Source organism: Amia ocellicauda, chromosome 15, assembly GCF_036373705.1.
Source record: "Amia ocellicauda isolate fAmiCal2 chromosome 15, fAmiCal2.hap1, whole genome shotgun sequence".
NCBI lineage: Eukaryota > Metazoa > Chordata > Actinopteri > Amiiformes > Amiidae > Amia > Amia ocellicauda.
Genome location: NC_089864.1, coordinates 16,311,104 through 16,334,683, shown reverse-complemented (window position 1 = coordinate 16,334,683; position 23,580 = coordinate 16,311,104). Strand labels below are relative to the sequence as shown.

The window sequence follows — 23,580 nt, the reverse complement described above, 5'->3', positions numbered from 1 at the left end:
CCCTGCTATATCTATATTATTGACTTTTCCTGTCGTACACAACCCTCATGTGTGACAACCTGAGTGTCAATATTATCTCCCCAAAGGGCTACCAATGGAGGCACATTTGGACAGAGACATGATAGTCTACTTTAGTTGTCAAATTCATAACCAAATGTGGTTTAATTGACTTTGCTTCTCAGGGAGCAGAATGCATTATTTGTGGGACACATTGTACTTGCCCTGAAGATAACATCAATAAATAATATTCTATTGCAAGAAGCACACTGTAGTTGGGAGGGAATTAAAATAACATCTACTGTTTACTGTTATTATATGTAATTGATTATATATAATTGCATTTGTTTTATGTTGGTCTAAATGGCATTATATGATGTTGCTATAATTCAGTGCTTTAAGGTAGCGAGGACAACATTATAGCAAAAATGTCTGTATTATGGTTTTCAAATAATATTTTATTCTGACAAAATATACCATGTTTTAAAGCATATACATTTACAGAGTCTAATTACAATAGTCAAGGCAAGTCAGTTTTGCAAGTCGAAGCACATGTAGCAAAACCATTAATCAAGCATGCAATTATTGTCATATTCAATAGGTGTAATACTATGTACGTAATGCTCAAAGTAGCTTAATTAAGCAGCTATGCAAGGCAAATATAGGCATAGAAGACTAGAATATTGAAAAACATGTATTAAACTAAATGATTCAAGAAATACAATTGTTTTAAATGAAGGGTGTGGATATTTTCTGCCCAACCTATTAGCATACAGTGTACACTCACCTAAAGGATTATTAGGAACACCATACTAATACTGTGTTTGACCCCCTTTCGCCTTCAGAACTGCCTTAATTCTACGTGGCATTGATTCAACAAGGTGCTGAAAGCATTCTTTAGAAATGTTGGCCCATATTGATAGGATAGCATCTTGCAGTTGATGGAGATTTGTGGGATGCACATCCAGGGCACGAAGCTCCCGTTCCACCACATCCCAAAGATGCTCTATTGGGTTGAGATCTGGTGACTGTGGGGGCCAGTTTAGTACAGTGAACTCATTGTCATGTTCAAGAAACCAATTTGAAATGATTCGACCTTTGTGACATGGTGCATTATCCTGCTGGAAGTAGCCATCAGAGGATGGGTACATGGTGCTCATAAAGGGATGGACATGGTCAGAAACAATGCTCAGGTAGGCCGTGGCATTTAAACGATGCCCAATTGGCACTAAGGGGCCTAAAGTGTGCCAAGAAAACATCCCCCACACCATTACACCACCACCACCAGCCTGCACAGTGGTAACAAGGCATGATGGATCCATGTTCTCATTCTGTTTACGCCAAATTCTGACTCTACCATCTGAATGTCTCAACAGAAATCGAGACTCATCAGACCAGGCCACATTTTTCCAGTCTTCAACTGTCCAATTTTGGTGAGCTTGTGCAAATTGTAGCCTCTTTTTCCTATTTGTAGTGGAGATGAGTGGTACCCGGTGGGGTCTTCTGCTGTTGTAGCCCATCCGCCTCAAGGTTGTACGTGTTGTAGCTTCACAAATGCTTTGCTGCATACCTCGGTTGTAACGAGTGGTTATTTCAGTCAAAGTTGCTCTTCTATCAGCTTGAATCAGTCGGCCCATTCTCCTCTGACCTCTAGCATCAACAAGGCATTTTCGCCCACAGGACTGCCGCATACTGGATGTTTTTCCCCTTTTCACACCATTCTTGAAAACCCTAGAAATGGTTGTGCGTGAAAATCCCAGTAACTGAGCAGATGGTGCCAGACGGGCCGGTCTGAGTATTTCACAAACAACCATGCCACGCTCAAAATTGCTTAAATCACCTTTCTTTCCCATTCAGACATTCAGTTTGGAGTTCAGGAGATTGTCTTGACCAGGACCACACCCCTAAATGCATTGAAGCAACTGCCATGTGATTGGTTGGTTAGATATTTGCATTCATGAGAAATTGAACAGGTGTTCCTAATAATCCTTTAGGTGAGTGTATGTCTTCAAGTATATCATTTAAGTGCACAGAGAAGGGGCTGGAGGGCTTATGATTCCTTTGCTTCAGATGCCAAGGTATGATCACCCACCCAGTGGAAGCCTTGACCTGCCAGCTGTGTTTGGCTTAGGGCAGGTGGATCACTGCAATATGAAGAGCCAGAAACATCACTTAAATCAATTAGGTATGCTGTGTGACACTGGGTTATTGGGTGTGTGTCCAGGTGTGAGTCTGAAGTTGTGGGTATATGTTTGGGTTAGTATAAAGTGCACCACGAGCTAGCAAGCATGACTGAGTTTTAAATGAAATATTTCACACATGACTACCTCTTTCTTTTAAGCCAATAGTTAAATGAGGTGTGCAGAATAGATTATAATGCGCCCTTGTTTTCAGAACATCATCTATCTTTCTGATCAATCGCGGATTCCACAGTTCATAAGCAGTGGCTATGTGCAGTGTGGAAGGAAAGTTAGAAATTCTCTCTCTCATACCTGTTTTACTCTCTTGTATACTTAAAAAAGATAAGGTCAGGCCAGAAGGAAGCTTGATTTCTGTTTGTTATTTACGATGAGAATCTTGGAGACAATGTCAAACAGTATGATTGAAGTGCCTGCTCCCTAATCCATGTGTTGACCTATGGACTCTGTCCTATAATGATATAAATTCTGCTTAGCTAACTCTCTAAGATAATATAGTAATGACTTTGTGATTGTAACCAGATCTTTGATTTTTGTGTATAAAAGCCTCTGACTTTTAAAATGAAGGCAGAGCGACTTTGTCATCTTCTTGATTCACTGTTCCTCTCAACGCTGTGTGTATTAAAGGCATTGCAACTATTGTTCCAACCTGATTGAAGATGATTGTTCTTCCACATTACATGGCGACGAGGATGGGATCGCTAACCCTGACGGAGAGGACCGGAGTGGCCAGACCAGTGACCAGCAAAGCCGCGCCGGCAGAATAATAAGGTAAGGGAGGCTTTTAAAATCCCTACTGCGTTGCTTTGCTTTCACTTGTCTGCTCGCCTGGCCCTCTGACGATCAGGTAACGCGATCTATATTTGAATTCAAAGTTGTTGCTTGCCTTACATCAAGTACTTGAGGCAGGAAATGTTTTCTTGCTTGTAAAGAAACAAGGTTTCTTAGGGTTACCATAGACTTGACAGTGTCCTCTTGTTTATGAAGAAATAGGACTGTGTCTTCTTATTTAACCTGGGTTGCCATACACTTGACTGTGTCTTCTTGTTTGTGAAGAAACAGGACTGTGTTTTCCTGTTTGGATTCCCGCAGACTAAAGTGTGTCTGTAAACTGCAGCGTAGGTTTGACCTACTATTAGAGAAAAGAGAAAAAAAAGGAGCCTAATTAATTGTTCAATATCTGATATGCCGGTGATAATCGAAAAGCACGTGTTTTATAGAACCATAAATGGTATGGTAAATGAAGAAACTTCATTAAGTTATATACAAGTTATATAAATGCAAATATATTGAAAAACATGTTTGTTATTATTCGTATGTAGGATTTATTTTAATTTGTGTTTTGTTTGGTTATACTTTTATTTCTTTTTTTTTCTTTTCTTTTCTCCCCTGTCATTTTATTGTTATTATTTCGTGTGCTTGTATGCCTTGGTAGTTGTGTACAAAACGTTACATAGAAAATGGGTGGTAACGGCTCCAGTAAAACGGGTAACTTGCCACTCAAAGGTACAGATGTAAGGTATACACTCACCTAAAGGATTATTAGGAACACCTGTTCAATTTCTCAGTAATGCAATTATCTAACCAACCAATCACATGGCAGTTGCTTCAATGCATTTAGGGGTGTGGTCCTGGTCAAGACAATCTCCTGAACTCCAAACTGAATGTCTGAATGGGAAAGAAAGGTGATTTAAGCAATTTTGAGCGTGGCATGGTTGTTGGTGCCAGACGGGCCGGTCTGAGTATTTCACAATCTGCTCAGTTACTGGGATTTTCATGCACAACCATTTCTAGGGTTTACAAAGAATGGTGTGAAAAGGGAAAAACATCCAGTATGCGGCAGTCCTGTGGGCGAAAATGCCTTGTTGATGCTAGAGGTCAGAGGAGAATGGGCCGACTGATTCAAGCTGATAGAAGAGCAACTTTGACTGAAATAACCACTCGTTACAACTGAGGTATGCAGCAAAGCATTTGTGAAGCCACAACACATACAACCTTGAGGCGGATGGGCTACAACAGCAGAAGACCCCACCGGGTACCACTCATCTCCACTACAAATAGGAAAAAAAGGCTACAATTTGCACAAGCTCACCAAAATTGGACAGTTGAAGACTGGAAAAATGTTGCCTGGTCTGATGAGTCTCGATTTCTGTTGAGACATTCAGATGGTAGAGTCAGAATTTGGCGTAAACAGAATGAGAACATGGATCCATCATGCCTTGTTACCACTGTGCAGGCTGGTGGTGGTGGTGTAATGGTGTGGGGGATGTTTTCTTGGCACACTTTAGGCCCCTTAGTGCCAATTGGGCATCGTTTAAATGCCACGGCCTACCTGAGCATTGTTTCTGACCATGTCCATCCCTTTATGACCACCATGTACCCATCCTCTGATGGCTACTTCCAGCAGGATAATGCACCATGTCACAAAGGTCCAATCATTTCAAATTGGTTTCTTGAACATGACAATGAGTTCACTGTACTAAACTGGCCCCCACAGTCACCAGGTCTCAATCCAATAGAGCATCTTTGGGATGTGGTGGAACGGGAGCTTCGTGCCCTGGATGTGCATCCCACAAATCTCCATCAACTGCAAGATGCTATCCTATCAATATGGGCCAACATTTCTAAAGAATGCTTTCAGCACCTTGTTGAATCAATGCCACGTAGAATTAAGGCAGTTCTGAAGGCGAAAGGGGGTCAAACACAGTATTAGTATGGTGTTCCTAATAATCCTTTAGGTGAGTGTATGTATGATGGTGTTGAAGGAGCTGCTGTAATAATTATTGTAATGGTCTCAGGTATTTAAGTTAGATAAAAGGACAAAGATAAGCACATTGTTTTGAAAGTTTGACAGCTCCACACAAAAGAGTATCTACACTAGGAAGTAAAGCTGATTCAGTAAACACAGGAGATATGATGCTGCTGACGACAGCTGAGTGCTGTACTGAAATAATTTGATAAATGAGATAAATTGGAATCAAGATTATTATTATTTTGAATTGTCCCTTTACTAGAAACCTTATAGATTGTGTGAATGTCAACTAATGTGAGAGATGCCTTTTATAAGGAGGATCTCTGATGTTGTGTGAACCACACATTGTGTCTTCAGATGACTGATTTATTCCACATGGAAGATATGCATATTATGAATCGTGTCCTGAAGGAACCGATGTCTGACCCATAGTGGCAGAGGTGCATATGGAGAAGACGCTGGTGTTCTCATTGAGACACAGTAGGCCCAGGGCACGGCTTTAAAGACAGCCACACGGCATCTTGAACAGACCGATGTTGAGGTCCACAACGCTGAAGTGAGTGGAGAAATAAGTTCACATTCTGTAATTAGAAGGTTTTCCAGATTATAGGAATCTACAATATATTGTGAAACAGCTCAGAGGATGTCTGCAGTAGCATATATTCTTGTATTGATAGTTTAATTTATAATGTACTATTAGTGGAGATGTCACATTATTCAAATGAATAGAATGAAAGCCATGAAGTCAGAATCAGTCCATTGCCCTTCTCTTAAGATTTGTAGAATGTACAATGTTTATAAATCAAAATGCAACAAATATATGTACAATACAGTTTACAAACTGAATTTGTAAAAATAACATTTTGCTGACTTTTGTATTTTCATAGAAGCAACAAAATGTATGTGTTATGTAGGTAGTAACTAGGTTTTGACTTTCATGACCTGGGGCAGGATGAAATGTAATTTGAGATGCACTGTAAAAGCTCCAGGAAATTGCAACTGGCCACTGCACCTTCCATAAGAGAGCTCAAACATTTGCTAATGCATTGGTTGCCTCACAGGCACTCTTTCCCTGGTTTTCCCATCTGGCGCATGGTGTTGGCCACACGGGCAAAGGGGGGATGTGTGCGTTATTCTTTTAAATTGGTTTGCCCCAGGTTTTATAGTAACAGCTTAGCAATATTGTAGAACTTGCCACATTTGTCAAGCTCATAATCCTGCAAAAGTTCATATGCAAATAGATTGTGTTCAAAAGCTTAAATGTTGTGGATATGAATATATACTTGTAATAATGTATATGTTTTCTAAATGGGTTGAAGCCTATGCCATAGGAAGGCTGAAGTAGTAACAGTAGCAAAAATACTGTTAAGGGATTTTATATGTAGATTTTGCATTCCAGGGAAATTTCCAGCGATAGGAACACTCACTTCACTGGTACAACAGTGCAGGAACTATGCAAAGCCCTGCGAGGTAAACAACATTTTCACTGCCCATCACTCTCAGTCAGCTGGAGCAGTGGAGAGACAAAATTGGATATTAAAGAATAAGCTGGCTAAAATTTGCAAACAAACCGGACTCAACCGTCCAGATGCCCTACCTATAGTCCTAATGACAATGAGATCGTCAGCAAATTGAAAAAACTGGTCTTTCTCTGTGTGAGATTATTATGGGATGACTTATGAGACTCTCCATCACTCCTCCATTGTCTGTAAGGGAAATGGACATCCACTTGATGGATGATGTTATGTAGTCTTTTTGTATGGGACTAACATGTCCATTCGAAGCTGTCCATTCACAGATGAAAGCCACCCAGACTGAACCATCCCAGCAGGATTGCCGCCCCTTCCAGCAAGGTGACTATGTGTATATCAAAGCACACAAGAGAAAGTCCTCCCAACAGCCCAGGTGGACAGGGCCCTACAAGGTGCTCCTGACCACCCACAGAGCTGTGAAGTGCCAAGGAAAGACGACATGGATCCACTCCTCCCACTGCAAACTTGCCAATCCAGGCTATCGGCACAACCCTGGTGGAGAACAGAGGGATGCTGGCCTTCGCCTGGATCCTCTTCCTCATCGCCTGCGGGACCATCGTATGTGCCATAGTAATCTGGGAAGAGGGCGCCTTCAACTCCAAGCGGACGGGATCATCACTGACTGGGGAAACCAGTCTAGAAGAAGCTGACATCGGCATCACCCTGCAGCTAACAGCACAGGGCCAAAGCAGTGGCCCAAAAGGAGCAACAGGACGCACGGGTCCACAAATACCAGGTGACGTGCTAGTAACCTCTCCCCTTTCGCATATTAACACCACAGACATTAACATGTACACTGATAAAATATGACTGAGGATTCGACAGCGACGAGACAGCCACCTGACCAGAGGAAATGCCTACCTCCAACTGTCTTATCAGTTTACAAAAGACTTGAATCTGTCAAGGTGCTGGGTGTGTTCTTATGTGCCCCATAACGCTGAGGGAGGCATTCCTATGATCCCAGTTCCCTTGACTGCAGAAGATAACTGTGCTATATGGAAACATTATAGAATAGATCTGAGTATTTGCAATACTGTTAATGCATCTGCCTCAAAGTTTACTGAACAGATTCATGATCTTATGGATCACATTCATAAAGAAGTAACTAAAAATCCACCAGACCTCGGAGTGGTCTCTTGGGAGCTGGATAAGTGGCTCCCTCGGAAGAATTGATACTATTATAGCCCAAAGTCTGCTTTTTATCCTTGGCATACTCATTCTTCTCTATATTTGTTTTGTACTGTGCTATTTTGGCACTGTGTGATCTTTTCTATTATTGACAGGTGTAGCGTTATGTTGCGTGTATTTGGATGAGAGCATTTGGGCTCTGAGCTGAAGCACTGATCTAAAGAAGACCTCTCCCCCCCCAAAGTTATCAAATTTCCTTAGCTCATCAGCTTGGAACTGGTTTGCATCAAAGTGACAGTTTTGGGGAGGATGGCACCAAGAAGAGGCCAAATAGTTTGGAATTCTGCTATGAGATGTCTGGGGAAGGGGGCCTGTAGGTGATAAAAACTCTTTGAAGTGGACGAGAGCCGAAATCCTGACATAGAGCTACGAACCCGGGCCAACCGGTATTTCCAAACGATGGCATGGATTGACATCAGTCATAAATCAAGCCCCCCTCCAATAGGACACGGGGGGCTGAAACCGAAATCCAATCTCAAGAACTCGGGGACCAATCACCTATTGATCTGACAGACTATAAGGAACAGCGGACAGTCTTTCTCTCTCTCTCTCTCTCTCTCTCTCTCTCTCTCTCTCTCTCTCTCTCACCTGAACCAGTAACTCGCTGCCACAGCTCAACCTGTAGCTCTGTTGCCAGAACCGGAACCAGAAACCAACCAAGTCTTTGCCGGCAACAGATGAGTTAAACTGGGAGAAGGAGATTGAGCCGTACGAAGAATTGTTTTAAAGGACTTTATTAAATAAAGAACTTTACAGACTGCGCTGCCCGCCTGTGCCCACCTGATCAGTGGAGTTTTACAGCTGGACAATTGACTAAGTCGACTGTATACGCAAGTGTCAGTCATTTAAATAGCTATTTGAGTCGTTAGAAACTTGACCCTTGGAACGAACAGGGCCCTGCTTTCCTCAAAGACTTTGTCTTCAAATAAGTACGGTGAGAGACCCTGCTTGCCAAGAAGATTTTGTGCACAACCTTGGAGCCTTCAAACCAGTGGAAAATCTGTTTGGAAACGACTCTACTTTCGCGAAACCCCATCTTCCAGGTGCATCGACTGAGTGGAAGTTCTTGGACAAAGCCGAACCGGACTGCCTTTGTTCCAAAACACACGGACCTCGTGCCGTGTGCTGTTATCTGAGCCCGAAGACAGAGAGGCCTCTCTGCGACGAAGTTCAGATAAGTTTAACAGTTTGGAGTTCATGATTCATGCCATTTGAGAAATCAATTAGAAATGTTAATCTGTGATTCATAACTCTAGAATGTGTAATATCATTTAGTTTTCTTAAATATAAATGTGTGTTGCATTAAACTGTTTTGTTGATAATTTTAGAAATAAAATCTGTCAACGCCGAGAAATATCGTCTCGACTCATTTGTCTGAAAGTTTCATTTAAGCCTTGTTTCAAGTCCCAATCTATGTTGATAGAAAAGGTGTGGTTTTCATACTTTTTAAATGAACAATTGAAACAACCGAAATGTTTATAGGCAACATTCAAAACACAGAACCACAGAGCATGGGAGCCATATGCAACTAATGTGAATGTGTGTCTACTGTAAATTGAAGACAAATACAGTAATCAGCACTCTAACAGTGTGACTTTGACAAAGTACATCTATGACGTCAAATTGGCCCGAGTTTTTCCAAGGCTTGGACAGCAATTGGGAAGTCCTTGTTTGTGTTTGAACAGGCTGCACAATGTTGTGTGAGCCCAGTTGTGCAAGTGCACAGTTACACAGCATTGCCAGCACCCTTCCTTACAGACACAGGATGCTCTCAGCACTGGTAATGAGAGGCAGAAACACAGCTTTGTGGACAGGGATTTTATTTAGTTAATGCTCTCATCACTCTTTCAATTATTATTTCAATAGAGCAAGGCTGGAATGGTCTTGATTACAGCAGCCTCCGATGAACTCTAGAAAAAGGAAGAGGCAGACAAATAGGTTATAATAATAATATTGTAACTCTAGGTCCCTGAACCACCAGCCAGTCTGTCTCTCCTCCTTAAAAAGATGTGCTTGTCACTTTTTGAATTCCATGCAAATCTGTTCTTGTTGCTGAAATGCTAATGATTGTATCTTCAAAATCACCAGTTTGTTAATGATATGATGTAATGAAAAAAACACCTGTATATGTTTTTAAGATCCTATGCTAACTGATCTGTTGCTTTTGCACATTTCTCTCCTACACTACAAACCCAGATGGAACAATTTTCAAATATGGTAGAAATGTACTATTCATGTACCAAAATGTGACCTTTTTATTTATACAAAATGTAACATTGTATAATTACTTTTCAATCTGAAATACTATACAGTACGTATGGGTTATTATTCCCAAATCAAGCACTATATCTGATATCAATAACAATAATTGAGGTATTTTCCTATCAGCTAAATTAAGAATGTTTGTAGCATTACATTGTTCTTGACTTTACACAATAACTAATTTCACACTCTGAACTTAAAACCTGCAATGCAGTTCATGGGTTTTCTGAGGAAAATAAGTTTTTCTTTTGTCTTTATTACATATAACATTTTCCACCAATACACCTTTTGCTGTGAAATTGAGAATTGTGGGTAAGGGCTTTTTGTATATATAGCTGTAGGAACCACTGTTAAAGTTGTCTGACACAGATAGAGCTGTCATGGAACTTGTGTAAGTAAACTACATTCAATATTATTAAACAATAATAATAATAAGTCAAATTTTTATTCGACTTACCTTACTTCCCTTTTTGAGTTCCCATAAAACTGATAGGTCCGTAGGCCAGTGCACCAACAGCTGAAACTGAAAAGAAGAGCATTTAAAGCAGATGAGGGTGGGATCAATACAGCACTAGACTGACACAGACACAACGGGTGACTTTCTTAATGCTGGAGAGATGGTGTGTATAGAGTTTCCAAATAGATACATAATCCACAGACTCAGCTTTTATTACTCTGTATTTTTCAGACATTGTACATATTTGTAGGGCTACCTGTTAATAAAGGCTCTTTATCATTTCTGTTTAGAATGTCATCTTCACATTTCCAGTAGTCATTTTGGACAAGTCTACATTGCTTTCTTAGTTAAATATTCCACTGTTAATCAATCTATTGTGGCACAATACAAAGTTATTGATGATGAATTGTCATAGGTTTCCCTTACTGCTGTAGAGCGCGCCAATGATGAACAGTATGATCATAGTCTTCATGGTGCCTCTGGGTTCAGTGTTGTCCTGCTGAGGAGCAGTCAGCTCTATTTATGCAGGAGAATTCACACCTCTCTCCCCTCATCCTACTGCCACAGAGTGCATGATTTAATAGTTTGCATATTTCAACAGCAATGCAGCCAACATGTGGCTTGACTTCACAGTGGGATAATTCCTTATCTCTCAATGCTGCAGGCACCAGTGCTTGGGGGGGGGAACGCTCAATTACTTATCAATTACATTTTAAATAGTGAATAGATAAACACAACAATGGATGTCATTCTATCACAACAAGCACACTATGGTTTAGAAGGAATGAAAAGATAATATACAATAATTTAGTGAGAATTTAGTTCAAACCTTTACCTAAATCCCTTTATTTAGTGTTTTTTTGCACATGATTTCCAAATGTTATTAAATGAAAAAAAAATGAAATGGCATTAAATTAATGATTGTATGATTTCCTATAATTTTGTCCTCTTTACTTTGAGACCCTGCTATATCTATATTATTGACTTTTCCTGTCGTACACAACCCTCATGTGTGACAACCTGAGTGTCAATATTATCTCCCCAAAGGGCTACCAATGGAGGCACATTTGGACAGAGACATGATAGTCTACTTTAGTTGTCAAATTCATGTAACCAAATGTAGTTTAATTGACTTTGCTTCTCAGGGAGCAGAATGCATTATTTGTGGGACACATTGTACTTGCCCTGAAGATAACATCAATAAATAATATTCTATTGCAAGAAGCACACTGTAGTTGGGAGGGAATTAAAATAACATCTACTGTTTACTGTTATTATATGTAATTGATTATATATAATTGCATTTGTTTTATGTTGGTCTAAATGGCATTATATGATGTTGCTATAATTCAGTGCTTTAAGGTAGCGAGGACAACATTATAGCAAAAATGTCTGTATTATGGTTTTCAAATAATATTTTATTCTGACAAAATATACCATGTTTTAAAGCATATACATTTACAGAGTCTAATTACAATAGTCAAGGCAAGTCAGTTTTGCAAGTCGAAGCACATGTAGCAAAACCATTAATCAAGCATGCAATTATTGTCATATTCAATAGGTGTAATACTATGTACGTAATGCTCAAAGTAGCTTAATTAAGCAGCTATGCAAGGCAAATATAGGCATAGAAGACTAGAATATTGAAAAACATGTATTAAACTAAATGATTCAAGAAATACAATTGTTTTAAATGAAGGGTGTGGATATTTTCTGCCCAACCTATTAGCATACAGTGTACACTCACCTAAAGGATTATTAGGAACACCATACTAATACTGTGTTTGACCCCCTTTCGCCTTCAGAACTGCCTTAATTCTACGTGGCATTGATTCAACAAGGTGCTGAAAGCATTCTTTAGAAATGTTGGCCCATATTGATAGGATAGCATCTTGCAGTTGATGGAGATTTGTGGGATGCACATCCAGGGCACGAAGCTCCCGTTCCACCACATCCCAAAGATGCTCTATTGGGTTGAGATCTGGTGACTGTGGGGGCCAGTTTAGTACAGTGAACTCATTGTCATGTTCAAGAAACCAATTTGAAATGATTCGACCTTTGTGACATGGTGCATTATCCTGCTGGAAGTAGCCATCAGAGGATGGGTACATGGTGCTCATAAAGGGATGGACATGGTCAGAAACAATGCTCAGGTAGGCCGTGGCATTTAAACGATGCCCAATTGGCACTAAGGGGCCTAAAGTGTGCCAAGAAAACATCCCCCACACCATTACACCACCACCACCAGCCTGCACAGTGGTAACAAGGCATGATGGATCCATGTTCTCATTCTGTTTACGCCAAATTCTGACTCTACCATCTGAATGTCTCAACAGAAATCGAGACTCATCAGACCAGGCCACATTTTTCCAGTCTTCAACTGTCCAATTTTGGTGAGCTTGTGCAAATTGTAGCCTCTTTTTCCTATTTGTAGTGGAGATGAGTGGTACCCGGTGGGGTCTTCTGCTGTTGTAGCCCATCCGCCTCAAGGTTGTACGTGTTGTGGCTTCACAAATGCTTTGCTGCATACCTCGGTTGTAACGAGTGGTTCTTTCAGTCAAAGTTGCTCTTCTATCAGCTTGAATCAGTCGGCCCATTCTCCTCTGACCTCTAGCATCAACAAGGCATTTTCGCCCACAGGACTGCCGCATACTGGATGTTTTTCCCCTTTTCACACCATTCTTTGTAAACCCTAGAAATGGTTGTGTGTGAAAATCCCAGTAACTGAGCAGATGGTGCCAGACGGGCCGGTCTGAGTATTTCACAAACAACCATGCCATGCTCAAAATTGCTTAAATCACCTTTCTTTCCCATTCAGACATTCAGTTTGGAGTTCAGGAGATTGTCTTGACCAGGACCACACCCCTAAATGCATTGAAGCAACTGCCATGTGATTGGTTGGTTAGATAATCGCATTCATGAGAAATTGAACAGGTGTTCCTAATAATCCTTTAGGTGAGTGTATGTCTTCAAGTATATCATTTAAGTGCACAGAGAAGGGGCTGGAGGGCTTATGATTCCTTTGCTTCAGATGCCAAGGTATGATCACCCACCCAGTGGAAGCCTTGACCTGCCAGCTGTGTTTGGCTTAGGGCAGGTGGATCACTGCAATATGAAGAGCCAGAAACATCACTTAAATCAATTAGGTATGCTGTGTGACACTGGGTTATTGGGTGTGTGTCCAGGTGTGAGTCTGAAGTTGTGGGTATATGTTTGGGTTAGTATAAAGTGCACCACGAGCTAGCAAGCATGACTGAGTTTTAAATGAAATATTTCACACATGACTACCTCTTTCTTTTAAGCCAATAGTTAAATGAGGTGTGCAGAATAGATTATAATGCGCCCTTGTTTTCAGAACATCAACTATCTTTCTGATCAATCGCGGATTCCACAGTTCATAAGCAGTGGCTATGTGCAGTGTGGAAGGAAAGTTAGAAATTCTCTCTCTCATACCTGTTTTACTCTCTTGTATACTTAAAAAAGATAAGGTCAGGCCAGAAGGAAGCTTGATTTCTGTTTGTTATTTACGATGAGAATCTTGGAGACAATGTCAAACAGTATGATTGAAGTGCCTGCTCCCTAATCCATGTGTTGACCTATGGACTCTGTCCTATAATGATATAAATTCTGCTTAGCTAACTCTCTAAGATAATATAGTAATGACTTTGTGATTGTAACCAGATCTTTGATTTTTGTGTATAAAAGCCTCTGACTTTTAAAATGAAGGCAGAGCGACTTTGTCATCTTCTTGATTCACTGTTCCTCTCAACGCTGCATGTAACAAGGCATTGCAACTATTGTTCCAACCTGATTGAAGATGATTGTTCTTCCACAGCAGCACAGGATATTGAACTGAACCGCATACAAGCCAGGGACATGTGTTCTGTCTTAGAGATTGATGTAATCAGGGCTACTGGATTGAAACAGTTGGTAATTAGCAAAGAATATGTGATTTATACCTGATCGTGTTATAGTGGGAAAATGTACCTTCATTATTTTCTTTATATTCTTTCCCATTAATGGTTTCAGTTTTGTCTAGAACGCAAATCATTAGTTTGTATTTACTACTTTTTGGAGGCTACTTTAATTATTAGTTTCTTAAAGCACTTTGGGCTGCAGTTTCATACTTGTAGGTCATGTTACCCTGTCTCTGTCTCAGGTTTATTATTTCTTGAATTGTGCAACTACTGTCGGCACTTTAGCCAACCATTGTCTTTTGGATACTTAACCAACAACTGTCTGAGAGAGCACTTTAACTTCAACCTTTGTCTTTTGGATAATCCATCAACGACTGTATTATTATGCATGTGGTAAACTGAACTGGTACAACTAGACTGAATTTATACAACCAGATTGGATTTGATGGAGATGTAATCAGTTCTGATAGATACGACTGGAATCTATTGTCTATCAAAAGATACAAAAAGGCTTCTTCCAATTCATGTCTCTAGTTCTTTTCTGCACTTCATGTGAAAAGAGGGCTCCGGGTTAACCTGTATTCATGTTTTCTGGAATAAACGTGTTACTTCTTCATAGGCATATCCTTAGAATGTATAATACCACTACAGCTTACATCTTGGAGGGATGTGGTCATGATCACTGGCAAGGGTCAGGCGATCAGGGAAGGTTCAAAGTCATAGTCAGGATGTAAAGCAAGGGGTCAAGGATTCTAGGCTTATAGAAGGCTCACAGAAAATGCTTGGAATTGCAGTGTAAACTGACCAAACTTCACAGTAACTGAGACTGAGTAAAGGGTTTATATGTGTAGCAGAGAAACAAGATGAGAGGTGTGGGGGGTGAATGGGAGCAGGGGGTGGTTACATAAGTGCACAAGGGTTTCAGGAATGTTGATTGATTGAAGGGAGCTGGGAGAAGTGACTGATAAGGATGGATGATGATGACATGTATCTGGGCTGTAGCCGTACCAGATTTTAATAAAAAACAAAAGTTACATAATATTTTTTAAAAAATATTTATTTCACTCCCAAGTACAGTGTACTTTTTGTAATAGAATAGAATATATTGATGTTACCTTCAGGACAAATTTTGGTACATGAATAACTGAAGCATATTACATTTCTACCATATTTGAAAAATGTATTTGTTCCATCTGGGTTTGTAGTGTAGGAGAGAAATGTGCTAAAGCATAGGATCTTAAAAACATATACAGGTGTTTTTTTCATATCATTAACAAACTGGTGATTTTGAAGATACAAACATTAGCATTTCAGTAACAAGAACAGATCTGCATGGAGTTCAAAAAGTGACAAGGAAGTATTTTTAAGGACAAGAGACAGAGAGTGGCTGGTGGTTCAGGGACCTAGAGTTACAATATTATTATCATAACCTATTTGTCTGTGTCTTCCTTTTTCTAGAGTTCATCGGAGGCTGCTGTAATTAACTAAATAAAATCCCTGTCCACAAAGCTGTGTTTCTGCCTCTCATTACCAGTGCTGAGAGCATCCTGTGTCTGTAAGGAAGGGTGTTGGCAATGCTGTGTAACTGTGCACAACTGGGCTCACACAACATTGTGCAGCCTGTTCAAACACAAACAAGGACTTCCTAATGCCTTGGAAAAACTCAGGCCAATTTGACGTCATAGATTTACTTTGCCAAAGTGACACTGTTAGAGTTCTGATTTTTGTATTCTCTGACTTTTATGATTTATAGTAAACATATTTGTATTAGTTTCATATGGCTTATAGCCAGGGATAGATTGGCACTGAAAGTACTGGACTTTGACCCAGATAGGCCCACCGCAAGCAGCCTGCAGGTACTCAACCAGCCCTGCTGACGCACACACGTCCATACACCAGCCCCTAAGAACAGCACCAGCTGCCACACAGCGATCACAGAATGTGTGTATCTATTTCAGATCTGATACACCAAACCACAACTCCATAAAGCTGAGGGGACACCAGTCTACATTTTGAAAATATGAAAGATATTGCTGATACATTGTTGCTTCTACTTTCAGGGGACACCAGATTACATTTCAGTAGTTTCACTACACCGTTTTGCATTGGGGTGGGGGAATGTGATTTGATTTGATTTCATCTGAGAGACTTAATCAGGTGATCTGGTATTCCTTTGTGTGCCGTGAAAGAAGATTATTATGCCGCAAGTTATTATGCATCTGTTTTATCATTGAACAGAGTGTCCATGGGCATGACTCCTGGAAGTAAGAGTTGCGTGAAAGGGTAAGAGATTCATGGGAATGAGGCGAGTTGGTTTGAAATAATTTCCTGATGGGTCCATTTTATTTGTTTAAAGTTGAAATTGTTAATCTGTAAGGTGGGGAAGGAAGCCTGGTACATGGAGGCGGATCGATCGCTGAAATGAGAGAGCTTCAGGAATGGAGAAGCTTGAAGGAACAGACTGGTATTTAATGATGAAGTAAAGCAAAATAATTGTTGTGGAGTGGATTGGTAATGAATCTCATTTCTGAGATGAGGTGTAGCAGACTGGTTAAAGTGTCTGTTTATGGAAGAAGTGTGAGGTGACATTAGAGATCGTTTATGGTACCGTCCAATTGTGCTGGTCAATATTTTCGAGTTGGAACCCCAAAAAGTGAGATGGTCCAAGAAGACTGCACAATGCATTGGGGTAAGGTGGAGAGTGTGAGGGGTGGCAGAGGGCAGCACGGACAGTGAGGGAGAGAGCATTTCACAGGAACCTGGGTCAGGGTGGTGAAGGTGGACCACAAAACCTTAACCATAACCTCGCTGGCAGACAGAACGCTGTGTATCCAGACACCAGAGTGTGGGATACAAGTGCCACATAGGCCCGTAGGCTTTACCACACCATGTGTGCAGAGTTTCCCGGGGACACCAGGTGATGCAGGGTCCAAGGGTAGTAGGCCACCATCTAAAGTGAAGCATAGAACCGACGCTGCACACACAGACGGTAACCGCAGCACAGCTCAATCCCAGCAAGCTGAGAGAGGGAGATTTCCTACAACTGCAGCTGCGGGCTGTAGTGCAGGGGCAAGCCGGCGGAGGAGCACCTCACGCTGGCGAGATCTATGACAGACCGAGGCAGGCCGGCAGTGCTTCCGACTTGAAAGATGACAGCAACAAAAAATATGAATATTGTTTACAAAAATTGCAGTTTAGCCCCTGTATAAATGTTTACATCCCTAATTTATCATTGGCACCCTTTGGCACTTAGCAACGTAAACAAACCACTTTGGGCACTCAAGCCAAAAAAGGTTCACAATCCCTGCACAAGGGCAACACTAGTGGAGGACATGGGCTCCAGCAGGAACTCTCAGCTGGTTCAGCACTGGACAGCTCCCAGTTTCTGCCTGCTGAAGGCTCCCCTGCATCAGTAGCTGCAGCACCATGGAGAGATGCTAGAGGCCAACAAGGAACAGCAACAACATCCTAACGAGGATGAAGGTTTCTATAAGCAGACTTTGCACTCTCCCAGTCAGTTGGGTTTCAGCGCTGCAGCAACACAGTACGGAAGCCGATGAGTGCAAAAGCAAATCAAACGCGTTAACAGGACGTTGCAGCAACCACAGAAGAGAAAGGGGTGGAAACATCTGAAACACGTCAGCAACATTCAAAAAAGGCGTTGCTGCAACCAGGAGAGAGAGGGGGCGGTAATTTTGAAAACACAACGGCAACCAGTTGAGAGAAAGGGGTGGAAACATCTGAAACAAGTCAGCGACATTGAAAATAACAGCGACATCCCAGAGAAACAGCAGCGACATTTAGAAAACGCGTGGCGGAAACAGGGTCCTGTGGCGGAAATAGCTGAGGCGGAAGTAGGATTGTGTGGCGGAAATAGGATTCTGTGGCGGCAAAGACATTTTCCAAGAGCTCGGCTAGTTTCCCATTTCTGCCATTGTGACACATCGCTCTCGGTGTTTGTTCACAATCTATGCTATGTTTAGGGTCACCATGTCTCCAGATTATGCTGGGGTGACTACACGATTTCTACAATCCGACCCGATGTTGTGAAAAGTGCGCAGCTCACACTTAACCACTATTTTGCACCGAATTTATGTATTTTGCGTCATGAAGGAGCGCGCACACCCGAGCGCTTCAGTACAGACACACACTGCACCACTGAACTGAAACCCTTGTCGTGGTTCTGCGTCACAGCCTCCTCACTCCCACATCTCACAGAAACACAGTGATCCGCACAGAGGAAAGGTCAACACACATGGACGCAGACATTTACAGGTCACGTTCATGAAGTGCAGATGTCCGCAGGCATGCGCAGATCTGCGCTGCTCCACCAATGGGATCAGTGGATTTCTGCAGATCTGAGCAAAACTGCGGAAATCTGCTCCACAAGAACACGACCACAAACTACTGTTGCTGTCCGTGTTCGTGTGTCGGACACACACACAAAGCGCAAAGAAAAGAGGATGAGTGTGAAGACATGGCCGTGAGAGCTGCAGCTGAGCACCAGTCACAGCTCTATCCATCCCACAGTGTGAGCATCGCATTGTAGGGTCGATATTTAGCGCAGACCTGGGTCAAGATACTAATTCGGTATTTGAAAATATTATTTTCCCTGTTTTAGAGTATTTTAAATAACCTGCGCCGAAACAACAATTGGTATTTGAAGTATTTTAATAAATACGTATGAAAATCTTATTCTCCTGTCATGTTTATTCTTCTGTTTCTTCTCTCTTCTTCAGTCAGCTCGGCTCTCATTGGCTGCTGATCTCGTCACTCTCCACGATCGGCGCCGATCGAGTCGTAATGTTAACATGTTTAATAAAATCGCAGCGGCACCAGTTAATGATCGGTTCGGAGGGCAGCGACGCATCAGTATGTGCTCAAATTAGCGCCATAAGTATCACATTCAAAAAAATATATATCGCATTCAAAATAAAAAAAAATATTGTAAAAAAAATGTTGAGATCAAAAAAAAAATCGAATGCAAAATGTATAGAATTGTAAACAAACAAAAAATGTATCGAAAGCCAAAAAAAAAAAAAAACGATAGCAAAACTCGCCTCCAGTTCCTGTCTTTGCTTGCCATGCTGCAATTTTTCGATTATTTTCTTTTCGTTTACGAGTTTTGGCGCTGTTTTGTCGTGAGGGCGGGATTTACAGGGAGGCGTGGATCCTGGGTCTCCATTGGTCCAGCAGGTTTTTGCTATCTTTTTTTTTTTTGCTTTCGATACATTTTTTTTTTGTTTATAATTCTATACATTTTGCATTCGATTTTTTTTTATCTCAACATCAATTTTCTCAAGTTTTTTTTTTTTTTTTTTTTTAATATATATATTTTTTGAACGCGATACATCAGCCCGTCTCTCACTGCACGACCATCGGCGGTGGGACGCGCCCGACCAGCTGCCTGTCGTGACGATCAGTGCCGATGTGTCATGAGAGCCAAATCGGGCTTAAAATCGTGTAGTGTGACCCAACATTAATCGGAGGACGTGAGACAGAACGGGATTGGGACAAAATTGAACTACATTAATGTGTAAATTAACCATTTAAGTAACTAATTATTATTATTATTATTATTAATAATAATAATAAAACCCTTATTCAAGAGTATTATTAAGATAATAGCCAATTACCAGGATACAGCTCTGCAATTCAATACATCAGTAACTAGGGCTACCATGGCTCCAGATAATTGTATTGTATGACTTAATTGAACCTTAATTGAAGTAACAATCTGCTTAGATTTTACTTTTTAATTCTGTAAGAAAATTGTTTCTTCAATACGTTTTTTTAAATATAATTCTATACTTAACTTAAAAACTCTACTGTTTAAAATAATTAAAAGTCTCTGATTTAGGAAATTATTAGTTCAAAAAAGGGTTCAACTAAGTAATTGGGTCCCACAGGACCGGTTTGGGAACCACTGCCTTAGATTAATCCTGTGGTGGAATTGCTACAGAACACAGAGATGTTGCTTTGATCATATTTACATACTGGCTAATTACATATTAACAAAATAGAAAGTAAATAGAAACCAGTTGCATTTAATTCTTAGCATAATACAATTAATTGCTGTTGACGGCAATAGCACCATTATTCATTTTAGTTAAATGGTTAATTTACACATGAATGTAGTTCAATTAAGTCCCAATTCCGTTCGGTCTCACATCCTCCGATTTTTGGAGACATGGTGACCCTAAACATATCAGAGATTGTCCACAAACACCGAGAGCGATGTGTCACAATGGCAGAAATGGGGAAACTAGGCGAGCTCTTGGAAAATGTGTTTGCTGCCGCACAATCCTATTTCCGCAACAAAATCCTATTTCCGCCACACAATCCTACTTCCGCCTCAGCTATTTCCGCCACAGGACCCTGTTTCCGCCACGCGTTTTCTAAATGTCGCTGCTGTTTCTCTGGGATGTCGCTGTTATTTTCAATGTCGCTGACTTGTTTCAGATGTTTCCACCCCTTTCTCTTCTGTGGTTGCTGCAACGTCCTGTTAACGAGTTTGATTTGCATTTGCACTCATCGGCTTCCGTACTAGAGAGTTAATGAGCCAAAGAAGAAACCGAGTGAAGGGGAAAAATATCAACATGCTTTTGTTTCTAAATAAAAACCTATACATGGGTAAAGAATTAAAGGTAGAGTTGTTGATTAGACTTCAGGGTATCTGATTAGCCCAAATTTTCAGTTGAAGTGATGTGAAGAATAACACCTGAAAAGGGTAATAATATAATTGAACATTTGTTGAACGTTATTGAACGTGTTTTATAATTGCTGTTATTAAATAGAAAAAAAAAGAGAAGTCTGATTATTGGTAGTTTATTTGATACTAATGCAAAGGCTTTCAAATATATGTTTTGATGTCTGTCTGCATTTACCAATTTTTCACTGTAGAAATGGCAACCGATGATCTGGGCTCTATTTGAAGATCCCTATTCTTCCAGAACTGCAAGGGTAAGACACTGGCGAGATACACAGCAACTGCAGCATAAAAAGTTAAAGCACTTTGCGGTTTAACCACTGAAGAGTGGTTTCAGTTAATTTGTTTCTATTTAATTTGATTATTTAAATTATTAAAATCAGGGAATACATTAATCAGCACTCTGACTTTGAAAAAGTACATCTATGACGTCAAAATAGCCCGAGTTTTTCCAAGGCTTGGACAGCAATTAGGAAGTCCTTGTTTGTGTTTGAACAGGCTGCACAATGTTGTGTGAGCCCAGTTGTGCAAGTGCACAGTTACACAGCATTGCCAGCACCCTTCCTTACAGACACAGGATGCTCTCGGCACTGGTAATGAGAGGCAGAAACACAGCTTTGTGGACAGGGGTTTTATTTAGTTAATGCTCTCATCACTCTTTCTACTATACAGACTGTTACACAGTTTCTTATTTCAATAGAGCAAGGTTTGTCACTTCTTGAACTTCATGCAGATTATTATTACTATTTTTATTTCTTGGCAGACACCCTTATCCAGGGCGACTTACAACATAAGAGCAAAACAAAGTGCAAAAATACAGTTAAGTAAAGGCATCAAACATTACAAATTCAATTTACATAAAACATAGCAATTCAAAATACCATACATTTTACAAGTTCCAATTTACAATTTACACAGGCAATTACAGTAAGTCCTGGATGGTAAAAGCTAAGTGCTCTCAAGATGTAGGGTCACAGTCAAGGGCTACGGGAAAGGGAGCAAGGAGGAAAGCAATCAAAACTCAAGAAGCATAATTACACTTTGTGAAGTGCTATCTAATGGGGATAAAACGACTAATATTACAAGTACTGTCTGAAAGATACATAAACCACAGACTCAGCTTTTATTACTCTATATTTCTCAGACATTGTATATTTTTGTAGGGCTGCCTGTTATAAGAGCTCTTTATCATTTCTGTTTAAAATGTCATCTTCACATTTACAGTTGTCATTTTGGACAAGTCTACATTGCTTTCTTCGTTAAATATTCCACTGTTAAGCAGTCTATTGTGGCCCAATACACAGTTATTGATGATGAATTGTCAAAGGTTTCACTTACTGCTGTAGAGCGCGGCAATGACGAACAGAATGATCATAGTCTTCATGGTGCCTCTGGGTTCAGTGTTGTCCTGCTGAGGAGCAGAGGGATTGTGTTTTAATATTTCTGTAACAAAGCAGCTGAGGCATGGCCTGTTATCATAGTGTAGTATATTAAATGCTGTGTAGTTAGTCTATTGAGTGAATGGATGCTGATCTGTTAAGATGCAGCCAAAATATTGCAATGGACAAATTGCCTTTCATTTCTCCTTAGTAATTGTTTTATTCGCCTAAGACGTTTAGATGGAGTGTGGCTTGTTTGTCTTGGATCAATATCAGAGGAAGTAATAATTGCTGAATAAAGTCCTGCTTTCTAGTGACCCCTATACATATAACCCACAGCGGCCATCCTCTGAATCATCTGGGTAAATGACCACAATACCTTACTAATACGAACTCAGTTGATTAAAAATGTAGAGGCACAAAATATGTAAAATAATACAATTAGAAGTTAAATGCCACCCATTCCTACAATTCAGAGCCCATGCACAGCTAGGTTTTATGTAATTGTGATTGATCTAATCCTTAAATAGTATGCAGAAATGTACTATCTGTGTGGCTTACTGAGTGTCAGTTATGCAGACGTTCAATAGTGGGGAGGGCTGGCAGACTGCCAGTGACCTAGTCACTGTGACCTTTCCAACAGGGGGCGCTAAATATGCTCTATATAAATTAGATAGTCAACTCCGCCTAATTTAGATCGAAACATTAGTGTTACCCGAAACGGTGCATTATGGGAGTTGCATGAAGTTTTGGTGTATATTTTTCCCTTTCTCCATGATGGAAAACCTGCATAATTTCTTATTCCAGTCATCTCTTTTAAAAACAATTGCATTTTTAACACGATGCATCTGGATTGTATAAGAGCACACTTTCTCACAGATGGAAGAAAAGCGGGAGTTGACCGTCTTGTTTAAACAGGGACTATTTGGTGGCGCTGTGAAGATCTGCATTTTGTGCAGATTTCTCAGAAGACAGGATCAGTAAAGAGCAATATGGCAAGGGGGTTTCGTTTACTTCTTTTGTGTTTTCCAGAAAATTGCGATCATGGATAAACCAGAGATCATAGACTATAGCAACTGCAAGCGAAATATGCAATATTTACTAGTCACTGAAGCTGTGATAGTTTTCTTTATGAAACACTAGAAACGCCGACATTTCGCACCACATACAACCGCAGCGCCCGGACAAT

At 40.5% G+C, this 23,580-nt stretch overlaps 1 long non-coding RNA gene across 2 annotated transcripts; it reads right to left on the bottom strand.

Annotated features, from left to right (window-relative positions):
- Positions 1-9,518: 9,518 nt before the first annotated feature.
- LOC136771482 (uncharacterized) lies at positions 9,519-22,426 on the bottom strand. Of its 2 annotated transcripts, none has more exons than XR_010822325.1 (3): positions 22,351-22,426; positions 10,387-10,452; positions 9,519-9,577 (listed from the first exon to the last, which is right to left on the bottom strand). It is a non-coding gene; the product is annotated as an uncharacterized LOC136771482 (long non-coding RNA). The 2 variants fall into 2 exon arrangements; XR_010822326.1 differs by lacking the exon at positions 22,351-22,426 and adding an exon at positions 10,813-10,918.
- Positions 22,427-23,580: the final 1,154 nt, after the last annotated feature.